Genomic DNA, 19,977 nt, shown 5'->3' with positions numbered 1-19,977 from the left:
CGTCCGGGAACTAGGACGAGACCAAGGGGCAAGGGGGATGCTAGCGGCGCCCTTAGCAACCATGGGCCCTCTTCCGGGGGAGGGCTCGCCGGTGCCTCCCCCGGCAGAGGACCTACCTCCACGCGATGCCTTGCTCTGCGGGGCATGAGGGGGGCCCCACGTCCGGATCCCGCCTACGCAGCCCATAGTGCGTCGGTCCTGCTGGGGGTGGGGTCACTGTTGGTGCCAAAACCGGCGGATCTTGGGTAGGGGGTCCCGAACTGTGCGTCTAAGGCGGATGGTAACATGAGACAGGGGACACGATGTTTTACCCAGGTTTGGGCCCTCTTGATGGAGGTAAAACCGTACGTCCTGCTTGATTTATTCTTGATGATATGGGTATTACAAGAGTTGATCTACCACGGGATCAGAGAGGCTAAACCCTAAAAGCTAGCCTATGGTATGATTGTATGTTGTCCTACGAACTAAACCCTCTGGTTTATATAGACACCGGAGGGGGCTAGGGTTACACAAGGTCGGTTACAAAGGAGGAGATATACATATCCGTATTGCCTAGCTTGCCTTCCACGCCAAGTAGAGTCCCATCTGGACATGGGACGAAGTCTTCAATCTTGTATCTTCATAGTCCAACAGTCCGGCCAAAGGATATAGTCCGGCTGTCCGGAGACCCCCTAATCCAGGACTCCCTCAGTCACCGTGCCAGGATCTCCGACCGCTGCCGTGACCTGGTTCACCTGTAGTCCATGGTTAGCATAAGCATGTCCCTAGGGTATCATCCGTACCCTATGGTTGTTGTCGTCGAATTGTTCGGCGAAGCTTCCAGGCATCTCATGGAAAGCCCCGACCCCCAGTGAATCTCCTGCCCAGCGCGGCTTGGGGAACGATTTGGGGTCTTCCTTAGGCGTGTGTTCTAGGTCCATCATGTGTGGCACGTAGGCATCAGGGGCGGCTGCACCGGGGCCTTCGCCTGGGTACCCCACACCTTGGACTTCCGGGACCTGCGCCTGGCCCAGGTGGCCATGGGGAGATGCACCAGCGCGGCCCCGTAGGGGGCCGCCAGGGCCTGCCCCGGCCCCAGGTGCCGTGGTTGTGGTGGGACGAGCTACGCTAGGGGTCGTGTTGTTGTGGTCGAATTCTTCGAGTGCTTCGCGGGGCGCACGAGCACGTTGGGGCCTGGCACGTGCCTCCGCCACCACCTAAGGGGTGGACAGGGAGGGAAAAGGCGCATCACACCTGTAGGCAGCGTTGAGCAGTTCGGCGACCCACTCCAGCAGGGCATCATGGCCGCACTCTGTCAACCTGCAGTGTAGTACCTCTCGTGCCACGATGATCGTGGCTCGCATGTTCGCTCCTCCCGACGAGTGTGAGGGCGGGCGGTGCTGGCCCGCGCCGCCCGCGTTCAGCGGTGTTGGGCGGTGTACGAGCCGCTTGGAGCGCGGAGTGGAGGTCTTCCTGGATAGGTGACATCACCCGGGCGGGCCAAATGGCCCAGTGCTCGGCATGAGCTCTCTGATCGTCGGCCAATCAGGGCTGTCGGCTGGCTGGAAGATGGAAGGCTCCGACGCACCCCTACCTGGTGCGCCAAATGTTGGATTCCGGTGCTCCGTAGACCCTTGAGAGGTTCGAACACTTGGGTGCGTACGAAGAACTCGCTCTTCCCGACCTGCTGGCCCAACATTTCCATAGCCTAGCTCGACGAACCCAAGGGACAGGAGACACACACTACTAGGAAAAGGCCTACTAATGGCGCACCAGTTTTGCCTACTAATGGCGCACTACTGGTGCGCCATTAGTAGCACGCCACTAGTATTTTTTACTAATGGCGCACCACTGGTGCGCCATTAGTATACCACATACTAATGGCGCACCAGTAGTGCGCCATTAGTATGCCTAGAGGTGCGCCATTACTATCTGACATAGTAATGGCGCACCACATAGAAGTGCGCCATTAGTAATAAATTTTTTTCAATTTTTTTTTAAAAAAATTTATTTTTTTTCATTTTTTTAATTCAAAAAAAAATTCATTTTTTTCATTTTTTAAAAAATCAAATTTATTTATTTTCTTAATCTTGGGTCACTATGGCTTAATCTCGAGTCAATATGCTTAATCTCAGGTCAAATCGCACTCTGTGGTCAAACTTCCCAAAAGGTCACCCATCCTCACACTACTCCAGCCCAAACACGCTTAACTTCATAGTTCTATCCAACCCCAGTACCACCTCACTTCACAGGCACTTATTGATATATCCATCATATCAATCCTATTAAACCTTGCTGATGTCTAGGACTTTGTTCATGTTCATGAGTATGATAAAATTTTAAAAAAATATTTCAAACTTCCTGATCATATTACGTATCATATTTTGAAAAATAATTCAATTTTTTTTTCAAAACCAATTTTTTCTGTTACTAGTGGCGCACCTAGCATACAGTGCGCCACTAGTAAGTTTGAATTTTTTTGAATTTTTTTGCCTCCGGATCTTAGAAGCCCCGTAACTTTTTTTCTGTTAGGTTTTTGGGGATTTTGAAAATGTTTAACGGGGTTCCCCCAATTAAATTCGGATGTAACTTTTCGAGTAGATGATTTTTCATATAAAAAACTTTTTCATCCGAGTTCGTACGCAGAAGTTATGCCCATTTTTACAAATTCTCGAGAGATTTGGCAAAAAAGTCGAAAATTCATGTTTGTAAATTTTGCTAACAACTAGACCACATATCACATGGGAATCTTATTTTCTTTTATTTTTTTGACATTTCTATCATTTTCTTTTATTTTTTTTGAAACTGAAAAGGCGGTCCATGGGGGGGGGGTGGGGTGGGGTGCATTCGGGCGAATGTTTGGGCCAAGTTACTAATGGCGCACCGTGGGAGTGGTGCGCCATTACTAGTACAACTGGTAATGGCGCACCACCCCCACGATGCGCCATTAGTAGTTTTGAAAAATTTTAAATTTTTTTACTAATGGCGCACCGTGGGAGTGGTGCGCCATTACTAGTAGTAATGCCTCACCACTCCCACGGTGCGCCATTAGTAGTTTTGAAAAAAAATAAAAAAAATTTTACTAAATTTTTACTAATGGCGCACCGTGGGAATGGTGCGCCATTAACTAGTAATGGCGCACCACTCCCACGGTGCGCCATTAGTAGTTTTGAAAAAATAAAAAAAATTGTTACTAATGGCGCACCAACACATGGTGCGCCATTAGTATATACTAATGGCGCACCACATGTCTGGTGCGCCATTAGTGTCATTTCCATCTATAGCCCTTTTCCTAGTAGTGACATCAGTTTATCCTGGTTCGGGCCACCTTGCGGTGTAATACCCTACTCTAGCTTTGTGGTGGATTGCCTCGGGGGGCTGAAGATTAACTAGTATAGTGGTTGAACAGCCTCAGGAGGTGAGGTGTTCTTGAGCTCGATGAGCTGGTGGGTGGTCAGGGTGGAATGGATCCGCCCCCCTCTCTCTGGTGGCTAGGTCCTATTTATAGTGGCCTTTGTCCTCTACCCAAATGTAGGCGGGAAGAGATCCCACAACGGCCAAATTCAAAGGGAGGCAACTAGTACAAGTTATCCTGACAATAGTATTCATAGCCTGCAAAGGCTCTGGCGGTGACGCTGTAGTGGGCTTCGCAATGACCTCCATCCTGTCATCCTGGCAGTCTTGATCTCGTTGCACCAATATGGAAACCTCTGCCTGATTCCTTGGGACTCTGCGCCTGCGCTTGCCTCCTTAGCACCCAAGGTGAAACTGGTACACTGCGCCCGCTGGCACCCGCCTGGCCTTGGTCATCATGGCTCAAGTCATGTGAACCTCGCGAGGTGCACCTTGCCTTGGTATCTCCGCTCCTCGGCAGCCAACCTAGTGAGGCCGCCTCCAAGGAGGTCTTCGTGTCATCCGCCTCGCGAGGCTTGGCCCCTCGCGAGGGTCTTCAGTCATTATTGCTGAGTTGGGCCGTACTGGGCCGCCGATGGAGCCACTCCATGGGCCGCAGGCAGGCAAGTCTAGGGTTCCCCGTTCCCAGGACACCGACATGTATTCTTTCATTGTAGCCGGAAACCAAAGGTGATACGTAGATGGGTAGCTTAATGATGCCAAAATTTCTATGGACAATGTGTTCCAATTTATCTTTGCAAAACCTCCCGATGAGAATACATCTATGGAAAATCATACCAAAGATGACAATACCTAGATCTATGTTTTTATGCCTAGCTAAGGGCGTTAAACAATAGCGCTTATTGGGAGGCAACCCAATTTTATTTTTGTTCTTGATTTTTTGGTTCTATTTTTCAATAAATTTTTTATCTCGCCTCTGGTTAGATGTCTTTTAATGTTTTAATTAGTGTTTGAGCCAAGTAAGACCTTTGGGATGGCTTACGGTGATAGTCGATTTGATCTTGCTGAAAAACAAAAACTTTTGCGCTGTCACAGCCCCAGTTCAGGCCTTGCCTGCCTTTGCATTAGCCTCCATGCATCATGTCTAAATTTTATGAAACTTTGAAATGGGGGCTGATAAACCCTAGCAGCAAATGAAATTCAACTAGGGTCCTAATAAAATCATTTTCACTGAACCCGAAATGCCCTTCTAAAATGTTCATCATCTTTGCCTTGGTCTAGAACTTATGACAAAAATGGTGCACACTTTTCTAGGACAACAGAGGGTCACTGAATTAAATCATATGCTATTTGCAATTGGGCATTTAAATGCTATATATTATCTTAAGTGCTCAATTAATTCTGAACTTAAGTGTGGGCTATTAGGAATAATCCTAACAGAGCTCACCATTATTTTCAGGATTTTTGGAAACGTGTTGGTATTTTTAATAAAGCTCAGAAGTTACAGAAAAATAGAAAACAAAATTTAATTAGAAGAGAGAGAGAGAGAGAGAGAGAAAGTCCACTGGGCCACTTACCTGACAGCCTACCTGTCGGCCCACTACTGTGCTAGGCCCAGCTAGCCACCGCACCGCAGACCTCGACGCCGTCATCGTTTCCGGTCGCCCCAGCAGGTGCTGCTTGCACCGTTGGATGCGCGCGTTCTCCAGCTCCGCATAGATGCTCTCCGCCGCTCCTTTCGACGTCGGAGGAGCAATCCTGAGCCGTCCGCCGTTTCTGGCCTCGCTGGCGTCAAGTCGCCTGTGGGTTTGACCCACTTTGACCCCGGCTGGACCCCACCTGAGTCAATGACATGTGGGGCCGGCCCCTAACTGAAATAGTTTAAGCTTTAGTTAGTGCTAATCACCACTATTAGGGGTTAATCACATCGCTAACTAACTCTGTGTCACTGACATGTGGCCCCAGGCCCTTAACTAACCTAGGTTAGGGTTAGATTAATGTTAATTAACTTGGTTAGTTAGGTTAGTCACTCACCAGTGGCCCCCACTGGTCAGGTTTGACCAGGGGCAGCCCAGTTGACCTACTGACGCCAGGCTTACGTCATGCTGACCTCATAATCATTTTCTGGCGATTTTATATTTCAGAAATGATTTGTAAAATCCAGAAAATTGTGTAAAATTCTAAAAATCATAGAAAATAAACTGCAACTCCAAATGAGATAATTTATATATGAAAAATTATCAGAAAAATATGAAGAATCTGTTTATGGCATTCTCAAGCATGTTTGAACAACTTACAACCACTGTATATGACAATTTGAATTAATGGTATTTGAAATGCCTTATGTGGAGTTTGAATTCGAATCTTGTATTCAAACCAACTTCATCTAAATCGTTGTTAGTTGCATTATCTCAAATCACAGCATATTAACATGTCATGATCATGCATCATATTGTCGCATTGCATTGATTGCGTTCTTTCTCTGTTGCCGGTGTTTGTCCCCTCTCAGTAGACGTGGTTTCGACAATGAGTTCGATGACACCGATGAAGAGCTATTATTATCTTCAGAAGTGCCAGGCAAGCAAAACCCCCTTGTTCATTCCGATACAATCCCACTCTCCCGCTCCTGCTCTCTTTTACTGCATTAGGACAACAATGATTCAACTGTTACATGCTGTGGTAGTTGAATCCCTTTCCTCTGCATGACCTATCAAACCCACTAGCATGAGTAGGAGTTGTTTGAGCCCTGATGTGCCTACTCATTCATGCTTGTTTTTCACGCCTGCTATTGCTTAGAGTTGTGTCAGGTCTGATTCATCAGGGATGAATTGGAAAGTTGTGAAGTTGTCCTACTGTTGGGAGCTAAGTGTGTGAATACGATTTGGTAAAGGTAGCGGTGAGAGGCCATGTAGGAGTACATGGTGGGTTGTCTCATTGCAGTCGTCCTCATGAACTGAGTTCTGTGTTTGTGATCCATGAACAGTTACTACCACACATTGGGCTTCGGGCGCACCAAGCTTTCTCGACTTATTAATCAACCTGATCTCTGTCCAGAAGTTGCAACTAGTTTCTGGTGTTTGTAGGTAGTGTTAGTAGTCTACCAAGTGGCACCCGGTACAGGTGGGCTTGGGACAGACTAGGCACAGTGGAACGGTGTACCAAGTGGCACCCGGATGGTGGGCTTGGGAACCCTGCTCACATCGTTTGGGGCCGTGAGCGACACCCCGACCAGATCTCCTTGTGGATGGAACCCGAATAGGCTATAAACCTGGACTAGAGACTTGTGTGGTTAGTCAGGTCGTGGCCGACTCCCTCGCCAGGCTTCCGCTAGAAGGTTACCAAGATACACGACGTGTACATGGTGGTAAGTGTCAGATTTCGGGTTCCGGTAGACCCTTGAGGTTCGAACACTGGGGTGCGCGCGGAGATTTCGCCTCCTACCTACCTGCACTCCTCCGCCTTACTAGGATCTAAACTAAGGAAAGAACAACACAAGAGACACAGGGTTTATACTGGTTCTGGCCACCGTTGTGGTGTAATACCCTACTCCAGTGTGTGGTGTGGTGGATTGCCTCTTGGGCTGATGATGATGAACAATATAAGGAAGAACAGCCTCGCGAGGGTCTGCTCTTGGCTGGGGCGATGAACTGCTGGGAGGAGCTCAGTCACCCCTCTCTCTCTCTCTCTACCTGATCTTCTCTGTCTTTCCAACTCTCTGGCCAGCTCTTTTTTCCCAGCCTCCAGCCTCTTTTCTCTAGCCTTTGTGGGTGGCTGGTCCTATTTATAGAGGCCCTGGTCCTCTTCCCAAATATCGAGCGGGAAGGGAGCCAACAATGGCGGGCTAATTTGAAGGGGGACAACTAGTATCAACTATCCTGACAAAAGTAGTCTTCGCCTGCGCAAAGCTCTAGTGATGACGCTGTCTTGGGCTCCACGGTGACCTCCGTCTCGTAGTCCTCCTGGTCTTGGTCTCGTTGCACCGAAATGGCAACCTTTGCCTGATGCCTCGGTACTCCGCGGCTGCGCTTGCCTCCTTTGCACCAAAGAGGAAGGGAGGACACTGCGCGGGCTGGCACCCGCCTGGCGCCCCGGGTCGTCATGGCTTGCATCACGGGCACCTCGTGAGGTACCCCGCCTTGATCTCTCCGCCTCCTCGTGAGCCAGCCTGACGAGGCCGCACCTGAGGAAGCTCCGCGTCGTCCGCCCCGCGAGGCTTGGCCCCTTTGAGCCACGTCGTAGGCCGCAGGCAGGCAAGTCTAGGGACCTCCGTTCCCAGAACGCCGACAGTAGCCCCCGGTCCCAAGGCGCGACCGGACTTGGTCGTGCAGGGAGGCGGAAGGGCAAGAGCGAAGCACCGCTGGCCCTAACAGCCTGCGGCCTTGGGCGCCGCGTGGCGGTTGGTTGGTCGTGGGCGTCTCCACTTCCCCATGGCGCCTCGGCAACTGCATGGATTGGACAAGTCCCTGCATGCAAAGTGGGTCATGATTACCTGTAATCGTGGAGGTCGGTGATTGGCCTTCGCCGGCCATAAGTACGGGACAGCGCGCGCCCTTCCAGTCCATCCCTCCTTGCTTCTCCTTCTTCCCGATCCTTGCTCCGTCTTGCTATGATGGCTCCGATCTGCCGGTTCTCGGCGGCAGAGAAGGGAAAAGCTCCCCGAGAGGAGCCAGACCCACTCCCGCTGAAGAAACGGCTCGTCCCCCGTGGCCCGGACGAAGGGGCCCTTCAAGTGGTGTCGAGGCCTTGGTGCGAGCGGGTGCCGCCGGGGTACCCGCTGCCGTTGTACGCCCACGTCGAGGGCCCCGAAGGAGCTGATGCTGACCGCCATGGGCGGCGCTGCCATCGGCGCCGACGGGTCACGAAGGTGTGGGTCGTCCCCCTGGGATCCACACCGAGGGCTCCTCCCGAGAGTTCGTGCTCCACGTCGCCATTCCTCTTCAGTCTTGGATCCGCCTTCCTCCCTTATTCGCCTCCATCATCCCACAGGGGGAGCCCCTGGAGCTCTGGCTGCAGCACGCCGGCTGCAGCACCCTCGCGACCGAGGCAGAGGTCACGGTCGTTGCCCCGGGCGAGGTCTTCATGACTCAGGGCTGGAGAGAGATCGCCCGGGTTTGCAGGGTAAGGGGCGTCTTCGCGGTCCACTTGGATTACGACGGTGCTTCGATGATGCTCTTCAAGGTCTTCGATGTGAGCGGGCGCCGGCTGGAGTGCTGCCCCGGGGAAGGTGGCCCGGACCCTGCCGCGATGAGGACTGGGCCCGCCAACCGCTCCCTTGGCGGCTCGTCGGGCGGTGGAGGCGTCGGAGGCTCCAGCGACTCCGGCGAGCTCTTCGCGACTCCGGAGACGAGCGACGATAGCTACGAGCCCCCAAGCCGGCGCCGCTCCTGGAGCAGGGCGGGCTCGTCAGGCCGCCGCCGTCTCTGATCTGGATGGGGTTGGCGTCGGTGCTTGACGGCCCACTGTTGATGATGGCGTATTTTGTAGGGTCGTGCGTAGTTTGTGTCCCTTTAGGATCTGTTCCCTGCGAGGAATCAAAAACGCGCCTCGTGGGGGCTTGTAAGGTGCCTGTGATCCTGTTTTGTTAATATAACCCTTGTCGTGGAATTGCGCGAGTTGCTCATTCCGTCTTAGCTCAGTCCTTCCTTTCGAACCTCACGAGGGCTTGGTGCTCTACGCCGACAGGTCCCAGTCCCAAGGCGGCTTCAGCCGTCGCTGGTATGCCAGGTCGCGATGCCGTGGTCAAGGCCAGGAGGTGAGCGACCCGGAGTCCGGTAAGAGCCCCTGAGTCGCGATGCTCAGGAGGTCCCCTTTGGCACCCAAGAAGCCGTTGTTTGGTGAGAAAGGAGAGCGGTGTCGCTAACACGGGGTAGCATTAGGTGCGGGGATGGTGCCACGGCAGCTGGCGCTTCCGGGTGATGACTTATCTCGAGGATCAGGGGCCGCTCTCTAGTGTGTCACCGGGTCCGTGCATCGGCAGGCGCGAGGTTGCTCGGCGAGGTCCTCGCGTGTCTCTCCCCTCTCGCCTTTGCTCCCCTTTCTGCTCTACGTCCTCGGGTCCCGGCCCTCGAGCGAGTCTCAGCCGTCGCTGGTATGCCAGGTCGCGATGCCGTGGTCAAGGCCAGAGGGTGAGGGCTGGAGAGCCAGTAGGAGCCCTGAGTCGCGATGCTCAGGCACCCCCCCTTTAACGTGCAAGCGGTTCGCGCGGACGAGAGCGAAGGAGACACCACAAGGGCCTCACCTGATGTAGCTCCTTTGGGAGGTCCTGCAGGTCCATCATAGAAAAAACAAGGGGTTTCCATGACAATTGACAGTCAGTCGTTGGTTGCTTCCGAGGGGTAGTGAGGCACTGAAGGCTTGACGAGGTGACGCTATGCGGGGCTGCCGCGGCCAGAGCTCAGCCATCCAGGTTTGTCGGCGTTGCAAGGAAGGACCCATGCACAAGCGTCCTGCCGTTTGGGAGCAGCTCCGTTAGTTGGCGTCAGCTGAGCAGGCAACTAGGTAAAACACATTAGCCGTGAAGGAGTGGATTCGTTCGGATAGATGCTGGGAATGCGGACATCACTGGGTCAGGCCCGAGCGACTTGGGGGGTCATGCAGCCCGAGGGGCACCCCCAACAAGGTAAGCTAACAACATGGAATAAAAAGGGATACACGCCGCAGGGACGGACCCACGCGGCCTGGGAATAATGCGGCCCTGGGGGGGGGCGCTCCCAGCTGGAAATAGAACTCGAAAAGATGTCACCTGATGATGTTGAGGACAAAGGAGCGTTGGTGTATCAAGCTCGGTGGGCTGCGGGAGCCGATCCTCACGAGCCCCCAGGCCTAGGGGCCTCGGGAGGCTCCGGAGGCGCTGGCGGCTCCTCACGGGCCATCTCCATCCCTGCCAGGGCTGCGGACCGCCTGGCCTCCCGTGCCTCCGTGATGCCCCTCATGAGGCGCTGGTACGTGTCAACCGCGTTCGGCAAACCGTAAGGCATGCGAACGTAGCTGTGGGGTGGGCCTCTGCAGTGCCCCACTCGGGAGGGCCAGAGGCGCTCCAGAGAGGCGACTTGGTTGAGCCTTGGTATGTCGATGCAGACGCGCAGCCCACCATCCTCGCCTGGATGGGGAGCCACTGCTGGTAGGCGGCGACCACCTTTCATGACTCTTGACTCCTGTAGCTCCTGAATGGCCTTGCTGACGAACTCCTGAGGGTCTGGATCTCCTTGCCTTGCTCCTTCTTGATGGAAACGTGCTTCGAAACACGCCTCCATGTGGTGCCCAAGCGCCTCCCTCGTGACCCTGGCTAGGTCGGTGGCCCTCCAGGGGAGAGCCCCCGAGCCCTGCCTGAGGAGGGCGCCGGGCGCGCTTTCCTATGCGATGGAAGGAGGTTCCCCCTGGGCAGGCGCGGGCCCAGAGGGGCCTGCCTCCTGAGTGGTCGGGCCGGACAATGTCTTCTTATTCTTAGGGGCGGTCTCGGGAGGCCTCCTGCTTCCACGATCCGGGTCTTCCAGTGACGTGGCCTGAAAGGCTCGTTCCAGGGAACACACCGCGTCCTTCTCTTCATAGGGCACCGTGATGACTCCGCCGCTTCCTGGCATCTTTGAGGACGTTGTAGCCGTGGTGAGTTACGGCCATGAACTTGGCCAGCGCTGGGTACCCAAGGATGGCGTTGTACGACAGGCGAATGTGAGCGACGTCAAAGTCGATGAGCTCGGTGCGGTAGTTGTCGCATGCCCCGAAGGTGACAGAGAGGCGGACCTGCCCAATCGGGACCGTGGAGACGTCGGTGATACCGGAGAAAGGCTTGGTTGGCTGAACCTGGCTGTAGGGCACTTGGAGGTTGTTAAATGTTTCCACGGACAGGACGTTGAGCCCTGCCCCGCCATCGATGAGGGTCTTGGTGACCACCACGTTGCTGATGATTGGGGAACAAAGCATCAGGAGGTCTCCAGCTGTAGCCGCACACTTGAGCTGATCTGCTGAGCTGAACGTGATGGCGCACGCCGACCACCTGAGAGGGCGCGTGGCTTCAAGCCTGGGGAGGACTGCGTTCACCTCGCGGGCGAACTGCTTGAAGATGCGCTGAGAGGCTGGGGCTTGTGCCCCGCCCAGGATGCAGGCGATCGCGCGCGGCTCCTGGAAGCCCCCAGCCCCCTCGTCCTGGTGGCGGTCTTCGTTTCTCCTTGGCTGCGGTGGCAGCGGTCGGAGGCCTGCGTTGCCTTGCGGGCGATCCTCGCGAGGCTGATCCCTCCAGTCTCCCTCGCGAGGCTGATCCCTCCAGCCTCCCTTGCGAGGCGGGTCTTTCCAGCGATCCTCGCGAGGTTGATCGCGCCACCCTTGGCGCGGGCCACGGTCTTCCCAGCGTCATGCGTTCCTTCCTCCTCCTCGGCCGTAGCCCCGGTCACTGCGGTCAGGGCGACGGCCGATCCTTCCTTCTCGCACGGCTCGGAGCTCTTGACATTCGTTGGTGCTGTGGGTGTGGAGGTCGTGGTACACACAGTACCGGCTGCCCTTGGAAGGTTCGGGCTGATCTCTGCCCCGCTTGGTGCCTGGTTCTGCCGCGAGCATGGCAGCCCCCTTGCGCTTCACATCCTTGTCCTTGGGCTTCTTCTCTTCTGGGTCTGCGGCAGGCAGCTCGAGGAGGGAGAGACGCCCTTCCTCGGCCCTGGCACACTTGGTTGCCAGGTTGAACAGTTCCAAGGAAGTGCACAGGTCTTCATGCATCGCCAGCTCCTCCTTCATCTTGACGTCGCGCACGCCGTCGGAGAAGGCCGAGATGATGGCCTCCTCAGTCACCTTGGGAATCTTGAGGCGCGCGTTGTTGAAGCGCTGGATGTACTTCTGCAGGGTCTCCTCGGGCTGTTGCTTGATGCGGCGCATGTCGCTCACGGCGGGTGGCCGGTCGCGAGTGCCTTGGAAGTTGGCGATGAAGCGGGTGCGCATCTCGTCCCAGGAGGAGATTGTGCCTGGAGCTAGGTTCAGGAGCCAGGTGCGGGCCCCGTCCTTGAGTGCCATGGGGAACCAGTTCACCATGACCTTCTCATCTCCGTTGGCAGCTTCGATGCCCAGCTCGTAGAGCTGGAGGAACTCCGCAGGGTCAGCCGTGCCGTCGTAGCGAGGAGGCAAGTCTGGCTTGAACTTGCCGGGCCACGCGACGTTGCGTAGCTCGGCGGTGAAGGCACGACAGCCTGCTGTGGCCACAGGAGGCCTTGGATGACGGGGAACTTGGTCTTGCATGTCCCCACGCACTGCAGCTGGGAGCAGCGCGGGGTCTTGACGCGCGGGAGCAGGAGCATGGTCGCGATGTGCTGGGGCAGGGAGCGCCGGGGCAGCTTCTTGCGGGCGAGGGACTTCTTGACAGCTCTGCTCTTGCTGCGCTGGCGCCTGATGGAGCGGGTTCCTCCCAGGGGCCACGCGCCTTGGAGCCATGGCGCCTTCCTGAGGAGGAGGCGGCTGGGGCGCCGCCGGAGCTTCATTGCCCGCGCGGGGCGGGGTGCGGTGCAGTGGAACGGATGGCGCAGTAGAGCCCCCTGCGGAGCGGACGAGCTCGGCGACGCGGTCGAGCCATTCTTCGTAGACGTCATCGATGGGACGGTAGCGCAGGAGCTCGTTCGCCGCGATGAGTGCAGCCCGAGCTTCCATGGGCGCGCGGAGCGCGCGGGACGAAGAACTAGCTGGGGTGAGCGAGGGAGTCGCGGTGTGGCCGTCTTGCCGCACAGACGGATGCTGGGACGATGCTTGCTGCTCGTCCCCCGCCGGGCCGGTGGCGCCGTTGACGGCAGGTGACGGGGAACGGCGAGGATGCCCGCCGACAGGGGACGTCTGGGCGACGCGGGCAGCGAGCGCGGCCCGGCGCTCGGCACGGGCCCGACGAGCGTCAGACATTGGCGTGATGGTCGGAGGAGAACAGGGCGGTGGAAGACGAATCCCGGCGCACCCCTACCTGGTGCGCCAAATGTCGGATTTCGGGTTCCGGAAGACCCTTGAGGTTCGAACACTGGGGTGCACGCGGAGATTTCGCTTCCTACCTACTTGCACTCCTCCGCCTTACTAGGATCTAAACTAAGGAAAGAACAACACAAGAGACACAGGGTTTATACTGGTTCGGGCCACCGTTGTGGTGTAATACCCTACTCCAGTGTGTGGTGTGGTGGATTGCCTCTTGGGCTGATGTTGATGAACAATACAAGGAAGAACAGCCTCGCGAGGGTCTGCTCTTGGCTGAAGCGATGAACTGCTGGGAGGAGCTCAGTCACCCCTCTCTCTCTCTCTCTACCTGATCTTCTCTGTCTTTCCAACTCTCTGGCCAGCTCTTTTTCCCCAGCCTCCAAGCTCTTTTCTCTAGCCTTTGTGGGTGGCTGGTCCTATTTATAGAGGCCCTGGTCCTCTTCCCAAATATCGAGCGGGAAGGGAGCCAACAATGGCGGGCTAATTTGAAGGGGGACAGCTAGTATCAACTATCCTAACAAAAGTAGTCTTCGCCTGCGCAAAGCTCTGGTGATGACGCCGTCTTGGGCTCCACGGTGACCTCCATCTCGTAGTCCTCCTGGTCTTGGTCTCGTTGCACCGAAATGGCAACCTTTGCCTGATGCCTCCGTACTCCGCGGCTGTGCTTGCCTCCTTTGCACCAAAGAGGAAGGGAGGACTCTGCGTGGGCTGGCACCCGCCTGGCGCCCCCGGTCGTCATGGCTTGCGTCACGGGCACCTCGTGAGGTACCCCGCCTTGATCTCTCCGCCTCCTCGTGAGCCAGCCTGACGAGGCCGCGCCTGAGGAAGCTCCGCATCGTCCGCCCCGCGAGGCTTGGCCCCTCGCGAGGGTCTTGGGTTTGTGTTGGTGAAGATGGGCCGCGCTGGGCCCCCCTTTGAGCCACACCACAGGCCACAGGCAGGCAAGTCTGGGGACCCCCATTCCCAGAACGCCGACGGTAAGTGGCGAGAGCGTGTGTGACGAAGTGCACCCCTGCAGGGTTAACATCATCTATTCGAGTAGCCGTGTCCGTGGAAAAGGACTTCTGGGTTGCCTATATAGTTCATAGAGAAGTGAAAGTGGATACTCTAAAACTCGCAAGATAAGCGTGAGTGATATGGATGGCCTTCTCGTAGGGAGACGGGAGCGGATCCATAGCGGTGTATTGATATGGTGAATATCTGGACTCGTGTGCGCCACCCCAAAGCGTTACTTGCAGTCGTAGTTCAGGTTAGCCTCTGAGTCAAAGCTGGCTTGCTACAGTTAAACTCCACCACCCCATTATTGATACCGATGCATATGTAGATAGTTCCGATGTATGTCTTGCTAGGTACATTTGTACTCATGTTTGCTTATTTTATGTTTTGCAGAGAAACTTCAGTCTCGCTAGTAGTTCCGCGTGGACTTCGACGTTTAGCTTGTTACCTCAGCTACGATCTTGTACCCTTGGAAGGGTCTTGTAGATAGTCAGGCTTCTCAGCCTTTTTCATTTGTAGTTGTCTGTACTCAGACATGTGTAAGCTTCCGCTTGTGCTATTGCTTCTATGACTTGATTGCTGGGTCATGAGACCCATGTTTTTAATATCTAGCTCTTCAAAGTCTAATGAATAAATACTTTGAGTCGTAGAGTCTTTTTATGATGCCATGTTGTATTTGCACATATCGAGCATATTGTGTGTATGATTTTGAAATGCTTGGTATGTGTGGGATCCGATAGCCTAGTTGTTTATCCTTGGTAGCCTCTCTTATGGGGAAATGTAGTCTAGTGCGTCCACTAAGCCATGGTAGTCTGCTACAGCCCGGTTCTTACCGTTGTCCTGCTAGCCCAGTTACTACTGCCCTGGAACACTTAGACTGGCTGGCATGTGATCCACTTCGTCCCTCTGTCTGTCCCTTTGGGGAAATGTCACGCGGTGACTTACGGAATCCTGTTAGCCTGCTACAGCCCGGGTTCTCGGTGTCCTGTTAGCCCAGTTGCTACAGTCTGGATTCACACGCTGATGACCGACACGTTCGATGCTGGTTCATGTATGCATGTCCACGTAAGTTAGTGCCACTTTGGTTTCATGACTAGTCATGTCGGCCCGGGTTCTCTGTCATATGGATGCTAGCGACACTATCATATACGTGAGCCAAAAGGCAGAAACGGTCCCGGACCAGGTAAGGTGGCACCCATGGGAATACCGTGCGTGAGGCCGCAAAGTGATATGATGTGTTACATGCTAGATCAGTGTGACTTAGAATCGGGGTCCTGATAGTTTTGGTATCAGAGCCTGACTGCCAGTAGGATTACCAAGCCAAACTGGTCGAACTCGAGTCTAGAAATGCTTTAGTTATGTAAGGGAATTGATTGTGGGAGGGAACGTAAGGCTCTTTTTACTCCTTTACCTTGTGCCCTTCTGATCTGAGTCAGCCTCTTCTTCTCTATAGGGATTAAGAACTAGGCTTCTCGTCTTTCTATCAGGATCACGTGTTACTAATCCGTAGACTTATAGGATTGATGGATTCAAGCCTCAGTTCAGTTACTAGTACTTCTGTGTGTTAACAGTTGGTCTCAGAACATTTCTATTGTGATGTTGAGTGGCTATGCCACCATTTTGCAGGATGTCTCAAATCTTTTCGAGCATTTACAGCCGTTATGCTGTCCGAGTCATCCCAGGTTTCTAAATAATCTGATGCATTTGCAACTCCCTTCTTTCCGTTCCCGATGTTCTTTTGGGCCAGATTAACCACACTAACCAGTGTGTTGAGTTGCTATGTTGCCTCGACATATATGTTGGAGCTATTATTATGACCCTAGGTGTCTTAAAGAACCACCTATTACTCTAGCTTGTCTTGTATTCTCAGTGTGATAAATCTGGCGACCATTCTCGAAAGCATCCCGTGATGTTATTAGCTAGTAGGTATTCCATCTCTGGGTTCCTGAACCCAAGATTCGCTCTACTTACTTTCTGTTGATAGTGTTGCTCGTCCCTTTAGGATATTAGCAACCTTTACGATAGACCTCGAGGTCCGTGGTATATCCTTCTTCCAAATTGTGACTCTGCCATGAACCATTAAGGGAGAAGTTATTTGAACCAAAAGATAACAATCAGAGTACTCTTGAGGAGTACTCCATTCATAATTGTGACTCTGCCAGTTCTACCTTCTTTGCATGGGTTATCCGGAAGAAACCTGTTGAACTTGGTTCAACATACTAATCTATGCGTCCACAACTCATAAAAGTTATATGCTCCTTTGAGTTGTCCCTCTTTAGTTGTATTCTGACCCTCGTCTATCAATTGATAGTCAAGAGTATGTGTGCATTTATTCACCGATACCTATTACTCTTGTGGTTCGTCAGGCCATTCTATTTCAGAATGACTAGGAGAAACAAACTCCAGTACCTCATCCATATCCAGGGTTGGGTCAAAATAGTTGTGTATCGCAGATCAAAATGCCAATCTAGCTTCTGATTCTGTTCTACCCTGAAGTATTGCCCTCTTGATGTCAGAAATGTCATGAGAATTGCACCAACTCTTATGAATTCTTGATGTAGTGATACTTCTCGCCATCATCATTCATTCCTCGGTTCCGTGTTGTTGCAACCGCAATACCGACAAGTGAACCGTGATGTGTGAAATCAATACTCCTAGCAACTTGCTACCTCTTGAGCAGTTGTGTTGGTTTTCCCTTGAAGAGGAAAGGGTGATGCAGCAAAGTAGCGTAAGTATTTTACTCAGTTTTTGAGAACCAAGGTATCAATCCAGTAGGAGGTCACGCACAAGTCCCTCGCACCTACACAAACAAATAAATCCTCGCAACCAACACGATAAGGGGTTGTCAATCCCTACACGGTCACTTACGAGAGTGAGATCTGATAGATATGATAAGATAATATTTTTGGTATTTTTATGATAAAGAGAAATAAAAGATGCAAAGTAAAATAAATGGCAAAGGAAATATGTAAGTATTGGAAGATTAATATGATGGAAGATTGACCAGGGGCCATAGGTTTCACTAGTGGCTTCTCTCAAGAGCATAAATATTCACGGTGGGTAAACAAATTACTGTTGAGCAATTGATAGAATTGAGCATAGTTATGAGAATATCTAGGTATGATCATGTATATAGGCGTCACGTCCGAGACAAGTAGACCGACTCCTGCCTGCATCTACTACTATTACTCCACACATCGACCGCTATCCAGCATGCATCTAGAGTATTAAGTTCAAGAGAACAGAGTAACGCTTTAAGCAAGATGACATGATGTAGAGGGATGAACTCATGCAATATGATATAAACCCCATCTTGTTATCCTCGATGGCAACAATACAATACGTGCCTTTCTGCCCCTACTGTCACTGGGAAAGGACACCGCCAGATTGAACCAAAAGCTAAGCACTTCTCCCATTGCAGGAAAGATCAATCTAGTAGGCCAAACCAAACTGATAATTCGAAGATACTTGCAAAGATAACCAATCATACATAAAAGAATTCAGAGAAGATTTAAGTATTGTTCATAGATAAACTTGATCGTAAACCCACAATTCATCGGTCTCAACAAACACATCTCAAAAGAAGATTACATCGAATAGATCTCCACAAGAGAGGGGGAGAACTTTGTATTGAGATCCAAAAAGAGAGAAGAAGCCATCTAGCTAATAACTATGGACCCGTAGGTCTGAAGTAAACTACTCACACTTCATCGGAGAGGCTATGGTGCTGATGTAGAAGCCCTTCGTGATCGATGCCCCCTCCGGGGGAGCTCCGAAAAAGGCCCGAAGATGGGATCTCGTGGATACAGAAAGTTATGGCGGTGGAATTAGGGTTTTGGCTCCATATCTGGTAGTTTGGGGGTACATAGGTATATATAGGAGGAAGGAGTACGTCGGTGGAGCAACAGGGGGACCACGAGGGTGGAGGGTGCGCCTAGGGGGGGGGGGTAGGCGCACCCCCCTACCTCGTGCCCTCCTCGTTGATTGCTTGACGTAGGGTCCAAGTCCTCTGGATCATGTTTGTTCCGAAAATCACGTTCCCGAAGGTTTCATTCTGTTTGGACTCGTGTGATATTCTTTTTCTGCGAAACCCTCATATTGGCAAAAAACAGCAATTCTGGGCTGGGCCTCCGGTTAATAGGTTAGTCCCAAAAATAATATAAAAGTGTATAATAAAGCCCAATAATGTCCAAAACAGAATATAATATAGCATGGAACAATAAAAAATTATAGAAAGGTTGGAGACGTATCACAACCCCGTTGCTTGGTGGTTAATGGATGATAATTTCATTCTTAGCGTGTTGTTTATTGAATCATCATCCTAAGATTGATCATGCTACGTAGTCCATATTTCCTGGTGCACTCTCCGATCAATGAGTTTGGATTATGTTAATTCCTCGCTCTTTTGATCCTATTGTCTTGTGTGAAGAGCAAGATTGTTCTCGAGCTTAATAACATATCAGTGGTTCATGATTTTCTGATTATCTTCTCGGAAGTATCACCAGGTTGTCCCCTGACTATTATGTTGATCTCATGATCAAGTTGGTTTTCTTATAAATCACCCCTTCTCGAAGAATCTGTGTTGGATATCCCTGAGCTAGTTGGTTGAGCTAGCCAACAACTTGGAGAGTTGGAAGGTAAAAGCTTTGCTTAACTTAGTTCATCTCTAAGGGATATCTTCTATGTGTGTGTGTTGAAGAAATATGATATCTTCATCGATTGATCCTCGTGACCGATTGTCGGAGCTATTGTCATAACCAATCTCGATTTGAGTATGGGCTAACGTCAAATCAAATCAGGACCAACGATATTCATAATGTTGTCTTACCCATGGTTGTTTCCTCGGGCATACACCATTATATCCTTTGGGTCTGACCAATGCTAACACCTTGTCCACATGATTGTGAAGTTCCATTTATATGGAAACCGGGATGAATTGTTGTTGAGACCATCGACAACATCCTTATCTTCTCCATGGTTCATGATGAACATTAAGCTAGTGTTGGAAACTTTGTAAACAATGCCTTCGTGTCTCGCTCATGAAGCCTTTGTCCGGATGAAAGAAGTGACTTTCTTTAGTTCATGTGCATTCGATGCAAGTTTCCGCCGTGAATTCAAGGAAGTTAGTTTTGCTTCCTCTGGAATCATCCCAAGTCAGTCATGCATATGTGCGAAGTATTATGTGGTCTGGAGACTTGCAACCTTCATTCTATATGCATCCCTAGCACCCCAAGCCACTGATTGATTTGTTCGAGGAAAAGGAGTTGCTGTACGAATACTAGTTCGTGCAAAAAATTCCGATATCCTCAATGATGGTTCCCCACCTGCACTCAGTAGTGTTTTGTTGTATGACTTATACAAGATCATGTTTGTCTTGGACATCATGTTCACATGTATGTAGCAAAATCAGCTCATGTTTTGGACCTTACTACCATAGTCCATTTCCCGAGAATCTCGCAACGCCATGTCGTCGGTTTGTGTTGCAAACTTTCTTTTCCATACATGCTGTCTGAAATATCCTATTAGCAACCAGATCTGAATCTCAGGCAGATATGATGGTTGGAACTTTTCCAAGAGCCATGATGTAGGTCCCAACAAGGTTGATGTTCTGGCTGACACACCTAGTTAGAAGATCTACCATGGTAGTATCTTGATTGAGCTATTTGACCATCTTCTCCATGAGGATTTTGTGCGACTTCTTCTAGAAGTTGCCCCCTA

This window comes from Triticum urartu, chromosome 6A (assembly GCF_056163025.1).
Source record: "Triticum urartu cultivar PI428250 chromosome 6A, HENAU_Tu73, whole genome shotgun sequence".
Classification (NCBI taxonomy): Eukaryota; Viridiplantae; Streptophyta; class Magnoliopsida; order Poales; family Poaceae; genus Triticum; species Triticum urartu.
This window is presented reverse-complemented; position numbering follows the sequence as displayed.